The sequence below is a fragment of the Acinonyx jubatus genome, chromosome B4 (assembly GCF_027475565.1).
Source record: "Acinonyx jubatus isolate Ajub_Pintada_27869175 chromosome B4, VMU_Ajub_asm_v1.0, whole genome shotgun sequence".
Taxonomy (NCBI): domain Eukaryota; kingdom Metazoa; phylum Chordata; class Mammalia; order Carnivora; family Felidae; genus Acinonyx; species Acinonyx jubatus.
The window spans coordinates 111444766-111467729 of NC_069387.1; the positions used below are offsets into that span (position 1 = coordinate 111444766).

Consider the following 22964-nt stretch of genomic DNA (forward strand, 5'->3'; position numbering starts at 1 on the left):
TCTGAATAGCCATTTTTCCGAAGAAGACATACAGATGGCCAACAGACACATGAAAATATGTTTAACGTTATTAATCATCAGGGAAATGCAAATCAAAACCACAATGAGATATTAACTCACACCTGTTGGAATGACTGTTATCAAAAAGACAAGAAATAACCATTGTTGCCAAGGATTTGAAGGAAAGGGAATCCATGTTCTATGTTGGTGGGAATGTAAATTGGTGCAGCCACTAAGGAAAACAGTGTGGAGGTTCCTCAAAGAATTAAAAATCCAACTATACGATCCAGCAATTCTACTTCTGGGTATTTCTCCAAAGAAAATAAAAACACTAATTCAAATAAAATGTATGTACCCCCATATTCATTGTGACATCATTTACAAAAGCCAAGATATGGAAACAAACTGTCAGTCAATAGATGAATGAATAAATAAATGATGGTATGTGTGGTATATGTATACACACACACACACACACACACACACACACACACACACACACAAAAGGGGGGTATTATTCAGCCATAAAACTGAATAAAATCTTGACATTTGCAACAACATGAATAGACTTTGGAGGGCATTATGCTAAGTGAAATAAGTCAGAAAGAGGCAAATACCACATGATTCCTGTTATATGTGGAATTAAAAAAAATAAGCTCATTGGGGCACCTGGGTGGCTCAATCGGTTGAGCGACCGGCTTCGGCTCAGGTCTTGATCTCAGGGTTTGTGAGTTTGAGCCCCACATTGGGCTTTCTGCTGTCAGCACAGAGCCTTCTTCAGATCCTGTCCCCCTCTCTCTCTGCCCCTCACCCCGCTTGTACTCTCTCTCTCAAAAATAAACAAACATTAAAAAAACAAGCTCATAAATACAGGGAACAGATCAGTAGTTGCAAGAGGCAGAGTGGGGGGATGAGGAAAATGGGTGAACTGTTTTTTTAACAAATTGAATAGATTTTTTAAAAATATGAAAAGCTTTTAAAAGTAAATCAATTGAGCTATAGTCGTTCTAGATCAAAGGCACAATATTATTAAGATGTCAATTCTTCTTAAATTGATTTAAAGATCAAGTATAATTTCAATAAAAATCTCAGCAAGCTGTCTTGTGGATATTGGCACATTTGTTTTAAACACTGCGTATTCTAGACAGTACTGATGAAGAGCTAGTCAATGAACACACATTTCCCAATTTCAAGATTTATTATAAAGCTTCAATAACCAAGAGAGCATGATATTTTAAAGCAAATAGACACATAGATAAATGGAACAGAATACAGAGTCCACAAACAGACCTATACAAATACAGACAACTTGACCTTAGTCAAATGAATAAAGGCACAGCAATAAAAACGATAGTCTTTTGGTCCTCAATAATCATCAACAAATGATAAGGGTACAAATGGATACCTACAAGGAAATAAATGAGCAAACATACAAACTTTACACCTGAGGCATAAATTCACTCAAAATAATTAATTTCCTTAAATGTAAAATGCAAAACTATAAAAATTATAATTTACTAGTTACTTTGAGGACTAGTTTTTATATACCATAACAAGCATATTCATAAAAGAAAAACGTTGGCAATGTGGACTTTATTAAATTTAAAATGTCCACCCTGTGAAAGATAATGTTGAAAGAATGGATAGATAAACCCCAGGTCAGGACAATATATTTTCAAAAGACATATATGAAGAAAGATTTGCATGCAAAATATTCAAATAACTAGTAAAATGCCACAGTAAGAAAACAAATTCCACAATAAGAAAACTCCCTGAATTAAATAGGGCAATATAAAGAGATATCTTTTCAAATAATATATATAAGTGGAAAAAGCATGTGTAATTGCTCAACATTGGGGAATTAATGGAAAATAGTATGCACTGTGCATAAGGAAAAGCAAATTGAAACATCAATGAGATACCCTACCCATCTATTAGAGTGGCTAAATACCAAAAACTGATAATACTAATTGCTGGTGAGGATGTGGGACTGTAGGAAATCTCATTCACTGCTGATGGGAATACAAATGGTACCACCTCTTGAAAAAGCATCTGGCCAGATTCCTGTGGAGCTAAGCCTAGTATCACTATATGGTACAACAGTTGTGCCCCAGTATATTTACCCAACTGGTGTGAAAACATATGTTCACATGAAACCACTAAGAACACATTTGCTTTATAGCAAATGTTTATTAACAATGGGCAAAACCTGGAAGGAGCCAAGATGTTCTTTAACAGGTGAACAACAACCAAGTGAAGCACGCTAGGTGGAGACACTTGAGGCATTACATGCAGCGTAGGCACAGTGTAAGGAAATCCATGAGCTCAGACACAGGCCAGAGGAACAATAAATGAAGTCTAGATGGACTGGACGCATGCAGAATGTGTACAGACATGAGCTGGTATAGCCTGATGCACAAGAGGTAGACACCCTTGAGCTTGGGGTGCAGGTGCAGGGAGTGGGAGGTCTTCTATCAGATGCAGACACAGGAGATAGAGACCCTCAAGGAAGGATATGTGCTGCAGGCACAGAAGAGAGTGACACTAGTTGCCTGACATGGGTTTTAGGAACAGGAGGAGATAGAGACTCATGTGGGTTGACATGGTTGCAAGAACAAAGGGAAAATAAACACATCCCACCAACAATACCACCAACACCACCACTACCAGCAACAACAACAACCCTGTACTGCCGCATCCCAGAAAAATGGGATATGAACGCACCCCCCACCTTCCTCTCTAAGCCAGGCTGATGAGTTGGAAACTGCTATGTCTATGAGACGTGAGTTCTCCTAAGACCTGCTATTCTCCCTCCTTTCTGGCTGTAGGGAACCTGACCTGTCCAATAGCACCAAAAACTGAATGACTGGTGCTATGTATTGTATAGTGCAAGTTATATACACTAACAAAGGCTTAAATGAATAAGCAAATGGATTAAAAGGGGGGGAGGGGAAAGCTTTCCTTATGAAGGCTGGCATAGGTATTTGTCCACAATGGATGTGACCATGACTTTTAAGAATTAGTGGCTTCCAAGGACTTAGAGAACTGAGGTCACCCTCCACGTCCCATTCCGCCACTCCCCACTTTGGAAATTCCATCATCAGAAAGGCACAGTAAGTAAGCCATGCTTCAGGTAGACTCAAGTTGTGGTAGAAAGACCAGCCGGGGCAGATGTAGGAGGTAGATCTTCTTAGCTCTATTGAGGAGGCTTCTCTTCCTGTCCCTTTTCCACTGGGGGCTGGACGCCCTACAGGAAGCCACAGAGCAAGGATGTTGATACGACATTGGTGCAGCAAAAGCATGGTTTGTTACACACCTTATGCCTGCTGTACACTCCAGGTGACGTGAGATAAAACCAGTTTACTGGTCCATGTTATGGCCTTCTAAGAAATAAAAAAATTCCCACTCCATCCATACATTATACAGAACTCACAAAATGTATGAACTCAAGGGAACTATCAGTCAGGACCGAACACCCCTGCCCTGGCCTTACGCTCTTAGGTGAGCATGTGCTTTCTTGATGTCTCGTTTCGGTTTTAGTACCTGCAGCCCCTATTTCCATTTATATAAATGCACACTTTGTAACAGGACGGTATGGCAGTCTCAAATGGTCCATTCACCATTATCTGAAATAGATTTGTTCCCTTTCAATGACTTTGTCAGGGGGGGAAAAAAAGCTAATATGTTCTTTTTCCTTCATGAAGCAAGAGCCACGTTGGGGTGGGTGCAGCCAACTTACTCCCCACTATATAAATTACATGTATTTAGCCCTTTTTGAAAATCCAAGGGGGGAAAGTGGTTGATGTGTGTGTTCAGCTCTTTTACCCCTACGGGCTCGTTCATGTGATTTCACTTATTACTAAACTCCATGAGATAGGTCACAGTTTCAGATTCTTGGTCCCATTTTAATAATATTTAATAATGAGCAAACTGAATCACAGGGAACCAAAATGATATGACTGCCTGGTAACTGGTTTGCCTGAGGTTTAAACCCTCCTGATATGAAAACCAATGTTTCTTTCATGATGCCACCCTGTTTTCTTCCATGAGAACACTTGTATTTATTTATTCTTCTCTCATTTCCTCAACTATCCCACATCAAATATTAGGGGCAAGCGGAAGAGGGAGGCAGTATTTAAAAAGGGTGAGGAGAGCAAGGAATACTGAATAAGAAACAAAGCCCCAAAATTTAAGGGGAAAATGTATAGTTTAGCTGGGAACCTTGTGAAACAGAAACAAGAATGACAGTGAAGAGAGAAGGGATAAAAAGGAGGCAAAGGATGATGCTAGCAGTACTGGGGATGGGGACTAATTGGTTCTGAAAGGAAGATCAATGAAAAATAATACCAGTTCTCTTCGGAATTTTGTAAGTTCCCATTAGTTGTTGTTGTTGTTGTTGTTGTTGTTGTTGTTGTTGTTGTTGTTATCCTAGTCTTACAGCTACTTGAAGTGTACGTGTTGGGGGCTGGGGTGTGGATCTTTTCAAACTCCAAAGAATTTTGCCATGGTACCGCTGAGCTGGGAAGCAACTGGAAATCGAATTACGTGTATAATGTGTCTGGCATCTGGAGGAGGCTCCTAAAAGAAAGAGCAGGTGGTAGCAATAGGAGTGGGCAAATTTTTTTTCGCTGTCACCAGCTTTAATGGCACAATTTGTACAGCAGTGTTGACAGAACGGCCTGCTTTCATTATCTTTTTCTTTTTTTAATTTAAATCCAGGTTAGTTAACATACAGTGTAATCATGATTTCAGGAATAGAATTTAGTGATTCATCACTTACATACGACGCCCAGTGCTCATGCCAGCAAGTGCCCTCCTTAATGCTCCTCAGCTATTAGCCCATCCCCTCACCCAACACCCTGCCAGCAACTCTCAGTTTGGTCCCTGTATTTAAGACTCTTTTATGGTTTGTCTCCCTCTCTGTTTTTATATTATTTTTGCTTCCCTTTCCCTATGTTCATCTGTTTTGTATCTTAAATTCCACATATGAGTGAAATCATATATTTATCTTTCTCTGACTGACTTATTTCACTTAGCATAATGCATTCTAGTTCCATCCATGTCATTGCAAATGGTAAGTTTTCATTCTTTTTGATTGCTGAGTAATAATACAGTGTGTGTGTGTGTGTGTGTGTGTGTGTGTGTGTGTGTGTGTGTGTATCACATCTTCTTTATCCATTCATCAGTTGATGAACATTTGGGCTCTTTCCATACTTTGGTTATTGTCAATAGTGCTGCTGTAAACATTGGGGTGCATGTGCCCCTTCAATGCAGCACTCCTGTATCCTTTGGATAAATATCTAGTAGTGCAATTTCTGGGTTGTAGGGCAGTTCTATTTTTAAATTTTTGAGGAACTTCTATACTATTTTCTAGAGTGGCTTTACCCATTTGCATTCCCACCAGCAGTGCAAAAGGGCTCCTCTTTTCCCGCATCCTGGCCAACGTCTGTTGTTGCCTGAGTTGTTAATGTTAGCCATTCTGACTGGTGTGAGGTGGTATCTCATTGTGGCTTGGATTTGTATTTCCCTGGTGATGAGTGATGTTGAGCATTTAGAAATGGGCAAGGGATGCCTCGGTGGCTCAGTTGGTTAAGCATCTGAGTTTGGCTCAGGTCATGATCTCATGGTTCATGACTTCAAACCCTGTGTGAGGCTCTATGCTGCCAGTGTGGAGCTTGCTTCAGATTCTCTGTCTCCCTCTCTCTCTGCCCCTCCTCTGCTATTCTCTCTCTCTCTCTCTCTCTCTCTCTCTCAAAAATAAATAAATTTAATTTTAGAAATGGGCAAATTTAATGATCCTTGAGACTTTGAGATAAGAAGAAAGGAGTTGCTCTATTTCTCCTTCAATAGTATAATAAACAGTTGACATTTTTTTGAGTACTTTCCATGTTCCCAAATCTGTTGTAAACACATGAGACCTGTTAATCTGTTGGATTCTGAAAAAATCTTATGGGATATGTACTATTATTACCCCATTTTATAGAGGGAGAAACTGAGGTCCAGAGAAATAACTTGCCCACTGTTATATAAACCATCCTTCTCCATTTTTTTTCTTCTTCACTCTACTTCTTAAACCATTTCTTAAAGGAGAGAGCTGATTTTACTTACCTCCCACTTATTCTTTGACCCAATAAAATTTGGCTTCCATTCTGTCCTCCCACCTCCAACAATGCACACAAGCAGAAGCATCTCCAGTGACCTCTTAACTTCCAGTTCCAGTGATTGTCTTTTATTCCTCGTCCTACTTCACTACTCTGAAGCTTTCCATAATGTTAACACACCTCTTCCTTTTCAAAATGTAGGAGACTCCTACTCCTGACTTTGCTCCTTTTTTGCTAGTACTTGCCCTCAGTCCTCTTAGTTGTCAGCCACTTCTTATGTTTCCAGACAGCAATAGGCTCCATCCTTCACCCTCTTCTCTCCTCCTTCTAACAAATGAGTCTCACTGAGATACAGGAGGGGTGGACAAGAGAACATGAGAATCACCTGGGAGATTTTTAGACTATTCATGCCTTCTTCCAAGCTCCTGGTCATTCTGATACATGCCCACACCTTGTTGGGGAGTAGAAGCAGAGAGAGTTATGTTACCAAAAATAAATTAACAGTAAAAAAACTTTAAATAGCTGTAGGTACAACATGAAAAACACAGACTCGTTGCTTCTGTAATGTCCCAACCAACACAACCTGGGTCTGCTCATAAGGAAGCATTAGAAAATTCCAAATTGAGTAATATTTTACAAAATGATTGGCATCTAATCTTCAAAAATATAGATATCATGAAAGTCAGGGGAAGACTGAGGTACTATTTAGATTGAAACAGACAAGAGAGACATGATTTCTAAAACCATACATGATTCAGACCTAGATCCCTTTGTTATAGAAAATGCTACTGGAACAATTGGCAAATCTTGTCTAGGGTCTCTAGATGAAGGATCCACAGGAATTATTTACACTACTTTTGCAACTTTTCTGTAACTTTAAAATAGTCTCAAAATTTTAAAAAATGTTTTATTAAAATAAATAACAATAAATTGCCTACTTGACAACTTGTGTATTAATAAGCATATCTCATTAAATATTCTTCGTGACTAGTAAAATTTATCTTTATTGGGTGATGAACCATGCTAAGAACTTTACATGTATTGCCTCACTTCGTCTTTATAACAACTCCATGACGAAGGTACTAGAATCACATTTCTTTTGCAAAGAAGTCAAGCATCTTGCCTGGCAAGAAGCCCAACAAGGATTTGAACCAGGGTCTGTCTGACACTAAAACCCATGTCCTTAAGCAATGTTATTCATCTAAACATGATGACCCAATATCATTAGTAATCAGGGAAATACAAATTAAAGCCACGGTGAGACACTGGCATACACTCACCCATCAAAGGGACTGAAATTAAGACTGGCAATGCCAAGCATTGCAGAGAATGTGGAGCAACCATAATCCTCAACATTGCTGATGGGAGTAGAAAAATGCCATAATCACTCTGGAAGAAAGTTTGCCAGTTTCTAATAAATTTAAATAGGTGCCTACCTTTGACTCAGCAGTCCTGCTCATAAATATTTATCCAAGAAAAAGGAAAATAAATGTCCACATATAGATGGACACTGTAAAAATGTACATAGCCACTTTATTTGCAATGGTCCCCAACTAGGAACAGCCCAGGTTGATGAAAAATAAAAAATGTGGTATATTCTTTTAATGAAATACTACAGAGGAACAAAATGCTAAGATGCCCAACAACAGGGACGCATCTCCCAGACATTATGCTTCAGAAACAAACAACAATAAATCAATCAATCAATCAATCAATCAACAACAAAAACCACCAGACACAAAAGAGTACATGCTGCATGATTCCCTTTCACTGAGTTCTAAAACTAATTTATGGGTAAAAACTGGAGCAGTCGTTGTCTCTGAGCTTAGGTGAGAGGGGTTGACGTGCAAGAGGCATGGCAGAAGTTTCTGAGGTGACAAAAATGTTTATATCTTGATAAGGGTGTGGGTTACCTGAGTATATCTCTTAGTCAAGATCAGTGCACTTTAATCTATGTAAATCTAACCCTAAAAGTAACTATATAAATAAATAATACAAAAGCTGGGGGGAGGTAGGAGAGGGGCAAGATATAGCTGAAACCAGCATAGTGGAATGTTGATGTTACTAAAGGTTAATGATAACTCCATGGGGAAATATTATACTATTCTATTTATTTTGCGTATGTTTGAAATTTTCTATAATAATAAAAAAAAAAACCTTCCAGAAATGACTGCCAAATTCTCAGTATTTGTTAGGAGAACTAAAATACAAATGAGTGGTTGGTTGGTTTGAGACCAGATTACTGAACATCAGGGCCCAATACAAAAAAAGCAAATATGATCAAGCCTTTTCCCTTCTGAGAGTCTTTGATAAGTTTTCCACCCCCTGCCCTAGAGAACAGAGTGTGAACTCCCCAACATGGCTTACAAGTTCCTTTGCAGTAAACATATATACCCAAATCAGGGTACAGAGTTTTTTGGTAACATTTTATTCTATTTACTACTTAGACCATCTCCATGAAGATTTCATCCCATTTTATAGGTAAAATAATTTATATCAATGAAGGGACCTAAAACTGGGTGAATAGTAAGTGGTAGGGCCTAGAGAAAATTCAAGTTTTAGAGTCCTCCTTCAGTTTTTCTCTGTACCATTCATTCTTCTTTCTCTGTAATAGGAAGAATTATAAGATGGCTGGCAAGATTCCAACTCCCTGAATTTTTCCCTGTTATAATACCCTTCTCTTGAGTGTGGGCAGGGCTAGTGAATATGATGGGGTATCTCTGGTTACTAATCACTTGACTTTAAGTTAATCAAAGGGGAGAATGCCCTTGATGGGCATGATCTGATCAGGTGAGTTGTTCTAAGAGAAGGTGAAGTGTCGCAGCCCTGCTCTCTAATTGGCCTCAGAGATGAAATAAACGGTCATGTTTTCTGTTACAGGGCCTCTGGAGGGGCCATGTGGCAAAAACCTGAAGGTGATCTCTAGAAGCTTAGAGTGGCCTCAAATCAACAACCAGCAAGAAAAAGGTTCCTAACCACACAACCCAAAAGAACTGAATTCTCCTAACAACTATGTGAGCTTGGAAGAGACCCTTAAGCCTCAGGTGAGATATAGGCCCAGCCAATCCCATGACATCAGCCTGGTGAGATGCTGAGCAGAGGACTCAGTTAACCTACGGAAATGTTGAAATGACACATGTATAGTTTTAAGCAACTAAGTTTATGGTCATTTGTTACACAGCAATAGAAAATGAATATACCTTCCTTTCTTCCTTTTCCAGCTATCCACTATCCCTCTCAATACTCCAGTCCCTCTGAACTTTTCTTAGTTTCCTAACTGGAATATTACTTCCAAGACTGTGGTTTTGCAAGGAATGTTCACTTTGCCTGGAATGCCCTTTTTCTCTTTTCTGCTTACTGAATGTTAGCCATCCTTCAGGATCCAGATCAACTCATCCTTTCCTGGAAGATGTGACTTCTCCAAACTAAATTCATTTCTCCCTGCCCTGTACTCCCACAACATTTTATATTCTCTCTCTCTCTCTCTCTCTCTCTCTCTCTCTTTCTCTCTCTCTCTCTCTCTCTCTCTCTCTCTCTCTCTCACACACACACACACACACACACAAATTAATTGAAAGCAAGAACTTATATTATCTACTTAGCACTAGAATAGTGCTTAGAACACAGTAGCCACTCAGTAAATAGTTAAATGAGTTAATACACCTATTGTTTTTCATTCAAATGCTTCTGGAGTTTAATCAATCTAACAAAGACTGCTTTTCAGTTCCTCTTATAGCTGCTGTTAAAAAATAAAAAGATTAGTAGGTCGGGTTTCCTGTTCCAAACAGAAGGCATAAGATCTGCACACAATAATAATTACGAGAGGCAGAGCATCATGTGTGGTCAATAAGAATCTGTTCTGTGGGAGGTCTTAGGGAGAGAGAGAGAGGCTTCACAGAATGGAGAGCATTATTTGTCTCCCAGCCTCATCTATCTATGTATTTTAGGGAACCACACTTTTCCATCATTACTAAGGTGGAATGAGGATGGAAGAAAAATGGCTGCTCTTATCTTTCAGGTGGCTGGCTGGTGAGCCCCTCTCCCAGCAAGTCGCAGTCCTTTGTGAGCAGACTGGAGCATACACACAGCTGTGAAAACAGCCAGAGGCAAAGTCAGGTCACTGAGGGGAGAGGGTTGTTGAGCAACGTCAACTTCCCTCTCAGACCCTGTGGACAGCAGGGCCATGAGAGACACTGAGCCACAAAGTCTTACTGTTGCATGTGGTGCTACTCACAGCAGCGGCTTCAACTGCTGTTGGTGTGAAACCCAAGGAAAATGTCCCTGCAGCTGCTGATGTCAATATGCACATCATCAGGCACCCACATCCTGTTGCCTTACAATCATACTAGCTCTCCCTTTGTATGATATATCAAGGAGGATATGTCTTCTAACCACCCCCCCCCCCATAGATGTCTTTCATTTTTCAGCAGAAAAGAGATGTGTGTTGGAGTTCTGCTAAAGTGCACTAAATATGGGCCAGGGTGACTTCCTCTCATGTCAAATGGTAACTCAACACACTTAATCTTTTGGTATCAATTCAACACTCTTCTTCCTTCAAAAATTCCCATCTACTTAGTCGGCATCAGTCAAATAAACTTGCAGAGAATGACATAGGGTGTCTATAATATTAAAATCCACTTAAATTTTAAAACAGTTAAACATATTAGGGGAGCCTGGGTGGCTCAGTCAGTTAAGCATACGACTTCAGCTCAGGTCATGATCATGCAGTTCGTGGGTTCAAGCCCCATGTCAGGCTCTATGCTGACAGCTCAGAGCCTAGAGCCTGCTTCCGATTCTGTGTCTCCCTCTCTCTCTGCCCCTCCCCTGCTCATGCACTCTCTCTCTCTTTCTGTCTCTCAAAATACATAAGCCTTAAAAAAATTAATCAAAAAAAACCCATATTGATCCAGTTGCTTCTCTAAGCTTACAAAATGTTGTAGATATAAAGTCATGATTATGCTTAACTTGGTTCCATGTTTTTGAGCTTTATCCACTTAATTAATCAGGCTGAAATAATCATCAGATCATTGGATCAACGTAGGTTACTCGTACCAAGCTCTCCATTTTGAACTTAACATTTTTAGCTTTGGAGAAGAGGGTAGGAAGAAGTGTTCAAGGTTTATTGGAAGTAAACCGACAGTGGAGAAACTTACTATGTTTTTTTCTATTGGAATATTCCCTCTTTTCATACTGCTTTGAATCATTTATGGGCTAAATTTGATAGTACCCTGGTTACCTCAGTAAGGGTCACAGAGAAGCACCTCCCTTGGCAGCCACCTCCCTGTGGGACTTTCCAACACTTTTCCCAGTCTCTAATGCATTCATTGTAGTGATGATGACACATGTCTTGGCAAAATATCTCCATGTTCAGAAGTAGAACAGCTCCAATGTTCTTCATTCTATTTTAGACTTGTGCTAAAGTTATCTGCCCACCACAGTCTGACTTTCTTAAACCTCATCTAATTTCGTTCAGATTTAGTTTGGTCAACCATATTAATCTCCAAGGATAAAGAGATAATATTGCCTTCTAGAGTTGAAGCTAAATATTAGAGATAATATTGTGTTAAGCCATATGTTTTCTAACCTGGTGGTATTCATTTAAGTTGGTAAATGCTTGTGAGGCTACCATTAGCTTTCTTATAAAATGTCATGTGGAACATTAGTGTTAAAAATATGCCTATAACTTGGAAGACATCAAGGAGTGCTTACAACATGTTCTACATTTTATTTCTTTTGATTAACTGGTTTTAACCTTTCTTAGTAGGCTTTTGCATTGAACCATGGGCTAGCCAAGCTAAATTCCAAAAGTTTAAAGACAACTTGGATGAGAAGCAGGACAAATAAAAGATATATTGTGGAAAACATAACAAGTTTCACAAGGTAATCTCTCTCAAAGAAAAATGCCAACATACTTTTATTCAGTATACATTAACCCTTTAGGAAGTATATACATCAACTGATAAATATTTTGAATTCTTCAGTGGTTGTACTTGCTTACTTGTCAACAGTTCAGGTTTAGAAATGCTAATTTTTGTTCTCGTAGCTGAGTTTATCACATTGTGTTCCTATCATTTTAATAAATGAATGAAAGTGAATCAATGAAAAGAATAATATTATGAGTTATAAATGTAAATCCAATATGATTGAAACAGAGAAAATTATTATGATAAAATAGCAGTGAGTAGTTATTATACTAAATCAGGCCAACTTTTCATTCAAATGTTAAAGGAAAGAACAGAATTAAAGAATAGCATAACATTGGGCTGCCCGGGTGGCTCTGTCAGTTGAGTGTCTGACTTCGGCTCAGGTCACGATCTTGCTGTTCATGGTTTTGAGCCCCACATCGGGCTCTGTGCTGACAGTTCAGAGTCTGGAGCCTGCTTCAGGTTTCTCCCTCTCTTTCTGCCCTTCCCCCACTCATATTCTATCTCTCCCTCTATCAAAAATAAATAAACATTAAAAAAATTTTTAAGACAAAGGAAGAATAGCATAACATTGGGGCACCTGGGTGGCTCAGTTGGTTAAGCGTTCAACTCTTGGTTTCAGCTCAAGTCATGATCTCATGGTTGGTGAGTTCAAGCCCCATGCTTGAGATTCTCTCTCTCCTCTCTCTGAGCCTCCTCCACTCTTGTGCACATGTATGCATGTGCTCTCTCTCTCTCTCAAAATAAATAAATAAACTTTACAAAAAAAATAGCATAACATAATGAAAGTAGATCACCAAAGATTATGCTAATAGATATTTACTTAAGAATATCATAAAATTTAGTTTAGTCTCTAAAAATAAACTAGTGTCTATTCAGTTTTCAAACTTCAGATGTGCTTATTTTCAGGAGTACATAATGTACCAAAGAGATTTATTAACTGTAGTTGTTTAAAAGACTTCTGTTTGAAGTCAGACAGATCTGGGTTGAAATCCCAGCTCCTCTGCTTACCTAATGCAAGTTACTAATTTTCACTGAGGCTTAGTTTCCTCATCTGAAAAATTAGGATTACCAAATGTGTTTGGTGTTTATGTTGTTTATGTTTAGAGTTGCTTATGAGGGGCAAAGGGCAACATATCTTTTTGGATATGGAAAGGACCTGTCATGGTACCTGCCATGTAATAGGCTTTCGTGAGATGTTACTTTTTTTAGGAAAAGCTGTATGTCACATATGTACTGACTGTGGGCTCATTTCTGAATATATTCCCAAGAAAAACTGGAAGGTATTTACTCTATACTACATAATGTGGCCCATCTTATGCTGGTAAGCTGGGAAATAAGAGGTATAGTCAATGCACTGGAGACAAGAAGCTTCACCTGCTCTCACTGCCATGCAGCACCCTTGAGAAAGCTCACGGAGGCCCTTCGTGCCCAGCCGGGCATGAACTACAGAGCTGCACCGGGCAAACAAGCTTGGGCTCATTGCTCAGCCAGCTTACCTGAATGAAGAAGAGGGAGCATCCCGTATTAGCCAGGGTTCTCCAGAAAAACAGAATCAGTAGGATGTGTATATATAGAAAGAGAGATACATTTTAAGGAATTGGCTTCAGTGATGGTGGTGGTTGGCAAACCTCAAACTTGCAGAGCGGGCCAGCAAGTTGGAGACATAAGGAAGGATCGATGTTGCCATTCAAGTCAGGAGGCCATCTGTTGGCAGAATTCCTTCTTCCAGGACTCCAGTTTTTGTTCTATTAAGGCTGTCACCTGATTGGATGGGCCCCGCTTACGTTATGGAGGGTAATCTCCTTTACTCAGTGTCCACTGCTTTAAATGTTAATCTCATCAAAAAAATACCTCCATGACAACATCTAAAAAAAAACGTTTGACTAAATGTCTGGGTACCGTGGCCTGGTCAAGTTGACACACAAAATTAACCATCACATTTCATGAACATCATCCTCAACAGATGTTGACAAGTGTAGTGGTTAAGATTACAAGTTTCAGAGCCCAGCAGAAATGTGTTTCAACTCTGACTCTTCAACTTATGATCTCTATGAAACCTATGTAAAATTTCTAAACCTTATCTGTAAAACAGGAATCAGGATATCCACAGCAGAGGTTTGTTAGGATTGGTGTAAGAAGAAAATCAACTTGTGATGCCGCTGACATGTTTAGAATCATACCTGTCATATACTATGGATTCGATAAATTAATTAGCATCTTTTCCTGGTGAAAGCAAAACAAGAAATCTGTCTAAAAGAAAATAAGTCCAGAAGATTTGTTGATGACTCTGCTTTGGTTAGTGCCTGACCCATTTGAAATTAGATTTCTTCTAATGAATGCCTTTTTGTTGTTGCTAAAATAAAGAAGACATTCCACTTACAACTTTGTAAAATGTACTTCCCACCCAGTTTGTCTTCCTGTACCTTTTCCCTCTTGTCTGTCTGCCCAACTGCCATTCTCTTCTGCACATTTTTGTGGCAGGGAATTGCCAGGTATAGGTCAGTAGATGTTGCAGCGATAACAAAAGGAAAGAAAAGCTTCCTGCACTTCTACCCTTGCAGGCACAAAATTAATCACACTTTATCAGTAAAGAGGCCAAATAAGTCAGGCCCTCACTTGAACTTGTTCTCTTCACATACATAGTTGAGATAGAAATGTTGATTAATATATTTGAACGGAAATGTATTTGTGCCTTCAAAAGAGGATGACTCTCTCCATCTCCACACAAGTAGACCCGCAAATGCCTGCACATACACACACTCACAGTTCACACTAGTGCTGCAGAACATACTAGGAGTGACACATTTCTGCACAAAGAAAGCAGTGGCTTTCATTTGCAATGCCAATCCTTGAATTAACTTTGCAACAGTCCATTCCCTATCCCAACCTACAGCCTCAGACAACTACGAGTGACAGAGTAAAAATGTTTACTATAATTTTATATGCATATGAACATTGCTCCTAGATTAGGTTATTCAGTTAACAGATCATGATTATTCTTGGCTACCATGTAGTTTAAAATAACGACAGTGACTACATTAACTAGAAAAGCTTATAAAGATTACAAGATCTGGGTTATGAGCCATCAGAGACTTAATGTCTTGGAAATTTATTGTTGTTTGTGTAGCTGAAAGAAGCCTGAGCTAGGAGACTGACACATGGGTTCTAGTTCTGGATCTACCACCAGTGTTGATCTTAAGTAAGTCAACTGATCTTTCTGGGCCTCAGTATTCATCTGGTATTGGGATCTTTACTAAGGCTAATTGAAATATTGTTATATGAAAGCATTTTATAAACTTATAGGCTAGTAGAAGTGACTAGTAATAGGAACTAATATTTATTGAGCACTTGGTATGTGCCAGATTCTTTTTTTTAGGTGTGTGTGTATGTGTGTCTCATTTAATTTTCATAACAATACTCAGAAAAAGAAATTATTATTAGGCCCATACCACAGATGAGGAAACTGAGGCTAATAAACATAAAGCACTGGACAAGGTCCCAGCAATAGTAGGTGTTAGAAACAGGCTTCAAATCCAGTCATGTGGACTACAGGAGTCCGGGCAATAATTTCTCCCACCTTCAAGGTTAGGATTTGAAGGATTGTTAACATTAGAGAACCCACCCTGGCTAGTTTTGCATAAAATGATACCAAGGCAAAGGGAATGTGAAGTTCACACTATAAAAATACTAGACACATACAAGACATTTCTCCTGCCATTGATGTCAATGGACAATAATACTTAGGAAATTGTTAACCTGAGTGGGATGTCAGACACAGGAAGATTAAAAGGCTTGAAAAGGAAATGTTACAGAGACAGATTGTGGGGCTGACGGAGAAAAGAACATGAAGGGTATTGATACGGGATACAGATAAGGAAAGGATATAGAACCTTACAGAGGTAAAGACTGTATTTCTTGGTTTGCTCTTTACCCTGTGTTATTCTGGAAGGAACAGCCAAAATCTGGAAAGTTCAGTGTAAGCTTTGGAGTCAGTGCTGAGCTCAAATCCTTGCGTTATGTGGATCATGAAGCAAGATATAATCAACTTGGAGAATTTCCACTCCATTCTGGGATTAATAAATGGGTCCTTTTTTTTTTTTTCATCATGGACATACTTTTTTGAGACCTTTTCATACTTATCTGCCATCACAGATGCAATGAGAATTAATATAAAAATTAATGAGATGATGCTTTTAGGATTTCCCTGACAAGTTTCAAAAGCACATCTAACTACAGATGCTTATCTGTGATGAACTGTTGAATCCTGGCAAGTGTGCCTTGTTGAACCTTGTATATTGTGAACAACAGCTAGAAGGAACCCAATAGTTGATGATTCCCAAGGATGTCATAGGGTGATGGTTAAGTATTAGTCTTCATCCTGAATAATCTATCTTCTATTTTGGCCAATTCATTTTGGAAATTTCTGTATTTTACATGTAGGTCAATAAAATACAGCTCTCAAAAAATTAATAAAATAAATATTGGTTTCACTTTAAAACTTCAGAGGATAGAAATTTGACTAATACAATGTATTAAGCGTAGAGAAAAACAATAGGACAAATAATCTAATCACTTTTAATATTAAAAATTTGCCTTTTCAATTTTGTTCTGAATATCATAATCCAGGCAAGGATGAATCATTTGTGTTGGGTTATTATTATTTGAATTTTTAAAATAATGCCTTTCTGAATACTATCCCCAGGCATAAGTACAAAAGGGGGGGGGGAGAAAGAAAAATATTAATTAAATTGCATAATAGTCAATGCTGTTACAATTTTATGACATAAAATAGTACATGAAAATAGCTTATCAAAAGATTTTTTTTTTTTTGCAGAATTCTAATCTTTTAAAAGTAGCTAGCATTGGGCTCAGATGACCAGAAACTGGGTTTAAGTCAAACTGACCCAGGGCTATAATTTTACTTTCTGACAGAGAATAATAAGAGCGTGGTAATCACTGGGGCTATTTCACCAAGAATGGCAGAGCTGTATTTATTCTCCATTCTAATGGAGAGTCATTCCACGAGTGGTATTGTTTATTTCTTTGAAAGCTTGACTCCCTGGGGAAGGAGTCCCAGTTGCTCACATCTGTACCTTTCTTGAAGTAACAAAAATCCTATGCAATGTAAAGGCATAACTGAGGAGAATAACTACTGTTTATTGAGCACCTACCACAGACCTGTAATCAGATACATTTTCTCATTTGTTTGTTTTTTTGTTGTTGTTGTTGTTTTGTTTTGTTTTGTTTTTTGGTCCTCAAACAACATTTGGGGGGGGGGGCATTATTATCTTCATTACACAGATGGGAAAACTGAGACCTCAAGGAGATACATGACTTGTGTAATGGTGGTATCTATCCTACAACTATTACAGTAATTATGCCTATAGTCATTATTATTAAAAAGAAATGGCTTGACGCTGGAATTGTGTTGTAGCATGAAAATCAGAAGCTTGTTATTTCACACAATGGAACATCTCACTCACTGAAACATTAACACCCATCTGTGATTCTGCAGAAGCTTAAAAACAGTCGTGGCAAACCAAGCAGGGATCTTGACGTTTAGCCTTTCAAACACATAGTTTGGTATGTTTCCTGGGAATAGTAAACCTCAAAACCCTGCTTTAAAGAAAAGAGTCCATCCTTGATATAAATAAATGATCTGTCTCAAATAGGAAGTTCTGTGCTCACGAATGGTCAATGCTCACTATTGTAAAAGGGAAGTCTAATTGAACATGCTTTTCAATCAGAACTGAACAACTGAGCAGGCAGTCTGGTGGTAAGAAAAAGCTGGAGGAATAGCTTGCCGTTGAATAATGGAATTTGTGCCAATGACATAATTCGGCTGGTTAGAGTAGTCATGCCTCACACCTCCATGCCTTTCCCAGGAGGTCTGTAAAGAGATGGTATATTTTTCTCTTTGAGAACACTAAAAGAAAAATTAACCTAATTTGAGCATAAGAAGGGAAGTAAAATGATGCCCAATGAACCATACACCATTTTAAAATGATGTCTTTAACCAGCTTGATGTGAAATATATGATGTATCATGTGTGCATCTTTCCTAATGACAGGTGCAGCACCATCCACCATGTCCTTGGATCCATTCCTTTCTTTCTTTCTTCTTTTCTTTCTTTCTTTCTTTCTTTCTTTCTTTCTTTCTTTCTTTCTTTCTTTCTTTCTTTCTTCCTTCCTTCCTTCCTTCCTTCCTTCCTTCCTTCCTTCCTTCCTTCCTTTCTTTCTTTCTTTCTTTCTTTCTTTCTTTCCCCCCCCAAGCATGTATCTCCTCTATGTCAAACCTCTCACTATATGCTGTTAGTCTCATTAAAGTCATTGAGCACTTAGTGTTGTTTTTTACCATTAAAAAAAAAAAAGCATTATGAAGGGAAAAGATATTTTTAAAAAAACTAAGATCATTGACATGCACACGCACACACACACATACATACACAAAGCACATGAATAAGAATTTAATCAAAGCCATGCTGTTTGCTGCTAAGTGCTAGATTAACTGACAAGACTGTTTTGTAATTTTATCTAATGCTTTCATAGATTTTTAAAAGTCCATTCTTTTCCAGATCTTAAGAATGAGCAATTATACATTTTTTTTAGAAAAGCATAGCTTACACAAATCTGTTCAAAAGGAGAAACTATAGAAACATTTAAATTCTGCTTCCAGAATATTTTTAAAACCTAATTTAAGAATGTTTTCTTTAGTATCATATTTGAATGTATGTTTTAATATCTCAATCTCTGAAAAGGGAATATAATATTTAAATCTTAGCCAATAGCTGAGAAACTATTCAGAAACACACTAAGTCTTAGAAGTGCCAGCCAAATTACACCCATTCTCAACAAATTCTTCCATAGTTTAGCAGTATATTTGCAGGAACAAGGCCTTGTCTCTTAGGGCCCCTCTAAATTCTAAGATTCCCATGCTATTTTCATTTTAATCAAAACAAAATTCACCCTGGTATGGCACAGACCTCAGGCACCACTCCATTGTTCCGTGGAACAGATGTTTTGGAATTCACATAATGACAGACAGACTTCCTTTATGAAAGGTTTCTAGAATGAGGGCTTTGGTCAAACTGGTCATGCCTGTATTAAAACCTTTCACTCATCAGGACAATATTTGCATTTCTGCACTTATCCTGTGGCAATCTCATCTTGATAAAAAGTCAGGTTTCTTTGAACTTAATCACATAACCCCCCTTTTTTTGTCAAATTACATTCCAAACATTTGGAATGTTGAGTCATCAAGACTGCACTTAAGTCTTAACTCTTTTTTTTTTTTTTTTGAGTTATCATCTCAAATAATAGGCAAATGGGGAAATAATATCAATGGAAATTCATTACAAAACTAAAAACTTTAAATAAACATGCACCTCAGCCTCTAAACAAACAAAAGACACAAATGGTAATCTCTGCTAGGTTAAACTCCAGAGGACCCCCGGAGGGCATCCATGGCATAAAAGGAATACTTGTCCATTGGGTGCCCTTAAGAAAGTAAGATAAGTTATTTTTTCAGTGTCCAGGGACTGATACCCACGTAACTTCCTTAAAAACCATATGCACCAGTGAGCCAATCCCTCCCGGAATTCTTGGCCTGGATTATTGATGAGATTGTTGGCAATTTGGATATTTTTGTAATCATCTGATATTGCTAATGTTTATGTAGCCTGGCCCATCCAGTCCCTGGGAGTGAGTCAAAGGCACACTGACTAAATTCAAACGCTAAAGTACCATTTAAGATACTGCAGCAATAATCTAAATGCCACCTAGGTCTGTGCTTCAGAAGTTAACATCCCCTGTTCCCATCTTTGATTTCACTGAACCTAGGGAGGCACAACACATGGCCTTTACAATGAAAAGGTCTGCATTCAGTTTTCTTTGAGTGTTGGAATTTCAAAGTTTCCAAAGGTTTCTCTTATTTAACTTCAATTCCCATTACCCCAGTGGACTCAATAGGCCTTACCCTGATTTTACACAATTCCGAAGAGCAAATGCGTGGGGGGGGCTATGTTCCTGGAGCCAAGTATATGTAGAGAGGAAACTAGATATGCCAAAGGCTTATTTTGAACTCTTCTCTGGTCATACAATAGCTATCTTTAAAACTTGCGTGAGCAGGAACAGTATCCTTGAAGTTTTGTCATTTATTAGTCCAGAGCATGGGCTTTGGTTTGACTTCTGGCTTCTAGAATTTTCTCCAACAAATTTCTACAAATACGCATACTGTCATGTTTGCATAATATGTGACCTGCAGGAAATCCATGCAAAAACACAGTCCCTATTTCTTAAAGAGGTGACAATTTAATTGGAGACAACTTAACTCCACGTGACGGCTATTATAAGGATGCCACTGGAGTCCAAAGGTTGTATTTTGTGCAATCTCAGGGGATTTCAAGTAGGAGATTTTTAGAGGAATACTTTCTGACTGGTAAAATGATCCTTAAGATAACTTTTACTGTGTACAGCCTGACTATGAGAAAAAGAGATTTATATCATTCAGGTTAATTACTCAGAATTTGCCGCAGGCTTCATATGGAATTTCTAGTTAGGTATGCAGTCCCTAGCAGCATATTTTCCTATCAGAACCAAATGTAACCTGCACAAGAAGGCTCTAATGTATATGCATAGAGTAATGGAGTATATGGTAATAAGTAAAGGGTGGGAATTCTGGGTTCTAACCTGCCATGAATTATGACCCTGGGCAAGTTACTAGACTTCCTTGTTATCAGTTTTCAGGGGAAAATTACAAAGACTCTGAAATCAGAAAAGGCTAAATTTGAATCTAATCTGTGCCCTGAATTACTGGATTTGCCCAACAAACTGGGCAAACTTAAACAGATTCAAAAGGTATCTGTTTGCCTTGTAATTTTTATCATGAAGATAACAGGACCTATCTGAAAGAGCTGATTTGTGAATAAAATGAGATAACCTAGAAAGTTCCTAACACCATTAGCACTCTAAATATAGGTCAATTTCCTGTTGAGAAAATCTAGATGAAAATATTTTGAAGAATTTATAAGCTGTATTCAAATGTAAGAGATTGTTACTATTTACAGCCTATGCTTAATAACTAAAAATTAATAGCAATGGAGAAGAGTATTCTTAGCTGAGAAGTATTAATAATGTTAAGACTGGAAATATAGTTTTGATATCTGTCAGCAAGCTTATTCACCTTTTGCTTTTAAATGAGATGTACCACTTTGATTAGAACAGCCGTGAATAATTCCGTATTAGTCTACATTTCAGAAAATATCATAATTCTACACCTTGCAATGCTTGACAAGAAATCAGCCTCAGACAACATAGATGCCAGCATCATGTACCTACATTTGTAGCAGTGTTTTAAAGTTTACTCTAATAAGTGATGTCTTAAACACAGACATTTGCACGTAATTCTAATCATTGGTACATGCCCTGTTAGGGACCATGGTTGATGTTTGATCTTCAGGGATGACTTTTATAAGATCCTTACTATGATTTTTGGTCTAAATACATATAATCTGAATGTATTATATATATATTCATACTATATATATATGTGTGTGTGTGTGTGTGTGTGTGTGTGTATACATATATATATATATATGACCCTCTTGATGTTCCTGATAAGCAAATCACTTCATATTATAATATATAAAATGTATAAAATCCTGGGTTATAGCCAAGCTTGCAACATCCAGGAAACACTCAAGAGCCCATAGTTTTATATAATTTTGATTCATCCCAGTCCTAATTGTCTCTGTTCCTAGTGTTCCAACTCCATCCTTCTCATCTCCAGCCACTACAGCCCACAAGAACTCTGAAAACCTTTCTCTCACAGAAACTACAGGTAGTAAAGACAGTAGTATTTAATAAAGGCTTTCCCTCTTAGATGAACTGAAAGAAAACTCCTAAAGAAGGAGACAACTTCCACAATGAATATGGGCAGCATGCCAAAGCAGTCTGTGAAAGCCACTGAGGCATAGCTAAGTCTCTAATTGTGGAGAGCCCCATTATCCACTCTTCAGTAGATGGGACAGTATCCTAAGTGTGCAATCTACTTTATTAAAACTAAAATTGTTGGTGAGGTTGGATGTGGCTCAACAAGTGGCCAGAATGGAATTATATTCAAATCTCTATTGAGTGCCTATGAGCAAGTCTGTCTGCTGGGTGCTATGGGAGACACAAAGATGAATAAGTTAAGGAAAGCTAGGCTTATCACCATTAACTATTGTACAAAGTGGTACTATCAATAAATGTTCTTTTAATGAATGTATTATTGCCAGTTTCCTAATAAATACCCCAAGGGGAGCTAGGGGTGGGTGGCACCTATGTAACAGTCCATTTAGTGTCCAACTCTTGATTTTGGCTCAGGTCATGATCTCACTACCCTGAGATCTCACCATCCGCACCGTGTATGGAGCCTGTTTGATATTCTCTCTCTCCCTCTCTTTCTTCCCATCCACCATTCTCTCTCTTAAAAAAGATTTAAAAATAAACAAATAAATAAATAAACACACGAAGGAATATAGGAAAAGTGAGGCACATGTCCTAGAAGATGGAGGTCTCATTTTGGTCTGAGACTTGCAGAACTAATAACATTTTAACAAGGAAAGACGGAAAGGAGGGAAACGTGCAAAGGCAGGAACGGAAGAGAGTCTGTGCCCACATTCAGTTCCAGCCTCACTTCAAGATCGTAACTCACTTCAAGAAAGGGTGTCTTCAGATGGTATGCTTATGACAGTGTCTGGCTGTGAGGTCCCCGATCAGCTGTAACAGAATCAAATCCAGCAATAGCAGTTGCTTCCTGTCTGAAATATTAGATCTGCTCCCAAAGAATAATTGTGGGAATGCCTAAACATAATTAAAACAGCTATTTTTTTTTCGTTGAATTCTGCTTAGCCGTACTCATGGTAATTTTATCTTTTTACTCTTTTTTTTTTTCCATT

The 22964-nt window shown here is 38.2% G+C and overlaps 1 long non-coding RNA gene across 4 annotated transcripts in view; it reads left to right on the forward strand.

Annotated features, from left to right (window-relative positions):
* Nucleotides 1-22964, forward strand: part of LOC128316458 (uncharacterized) — a 94241-nt gene that overhangs the window by 65915 nt on the left and 5362 nt on the right. For all 4 annotated transcript variants that reach the window (XR_008300394.1, XR_008300393.1, XR_008300396.1 and 1 more), the window contains 2 exons: nucleotides 8982-9145; nucleotides 11866-11981. This is a non-coding gene — a long non-coding RNA (uncharacterized LOC128316458). The remainder of the gene's footprint in view (nucleotides 1-8981; nucleotides 9146-11865; nucleotides 11982-22964) is intronic.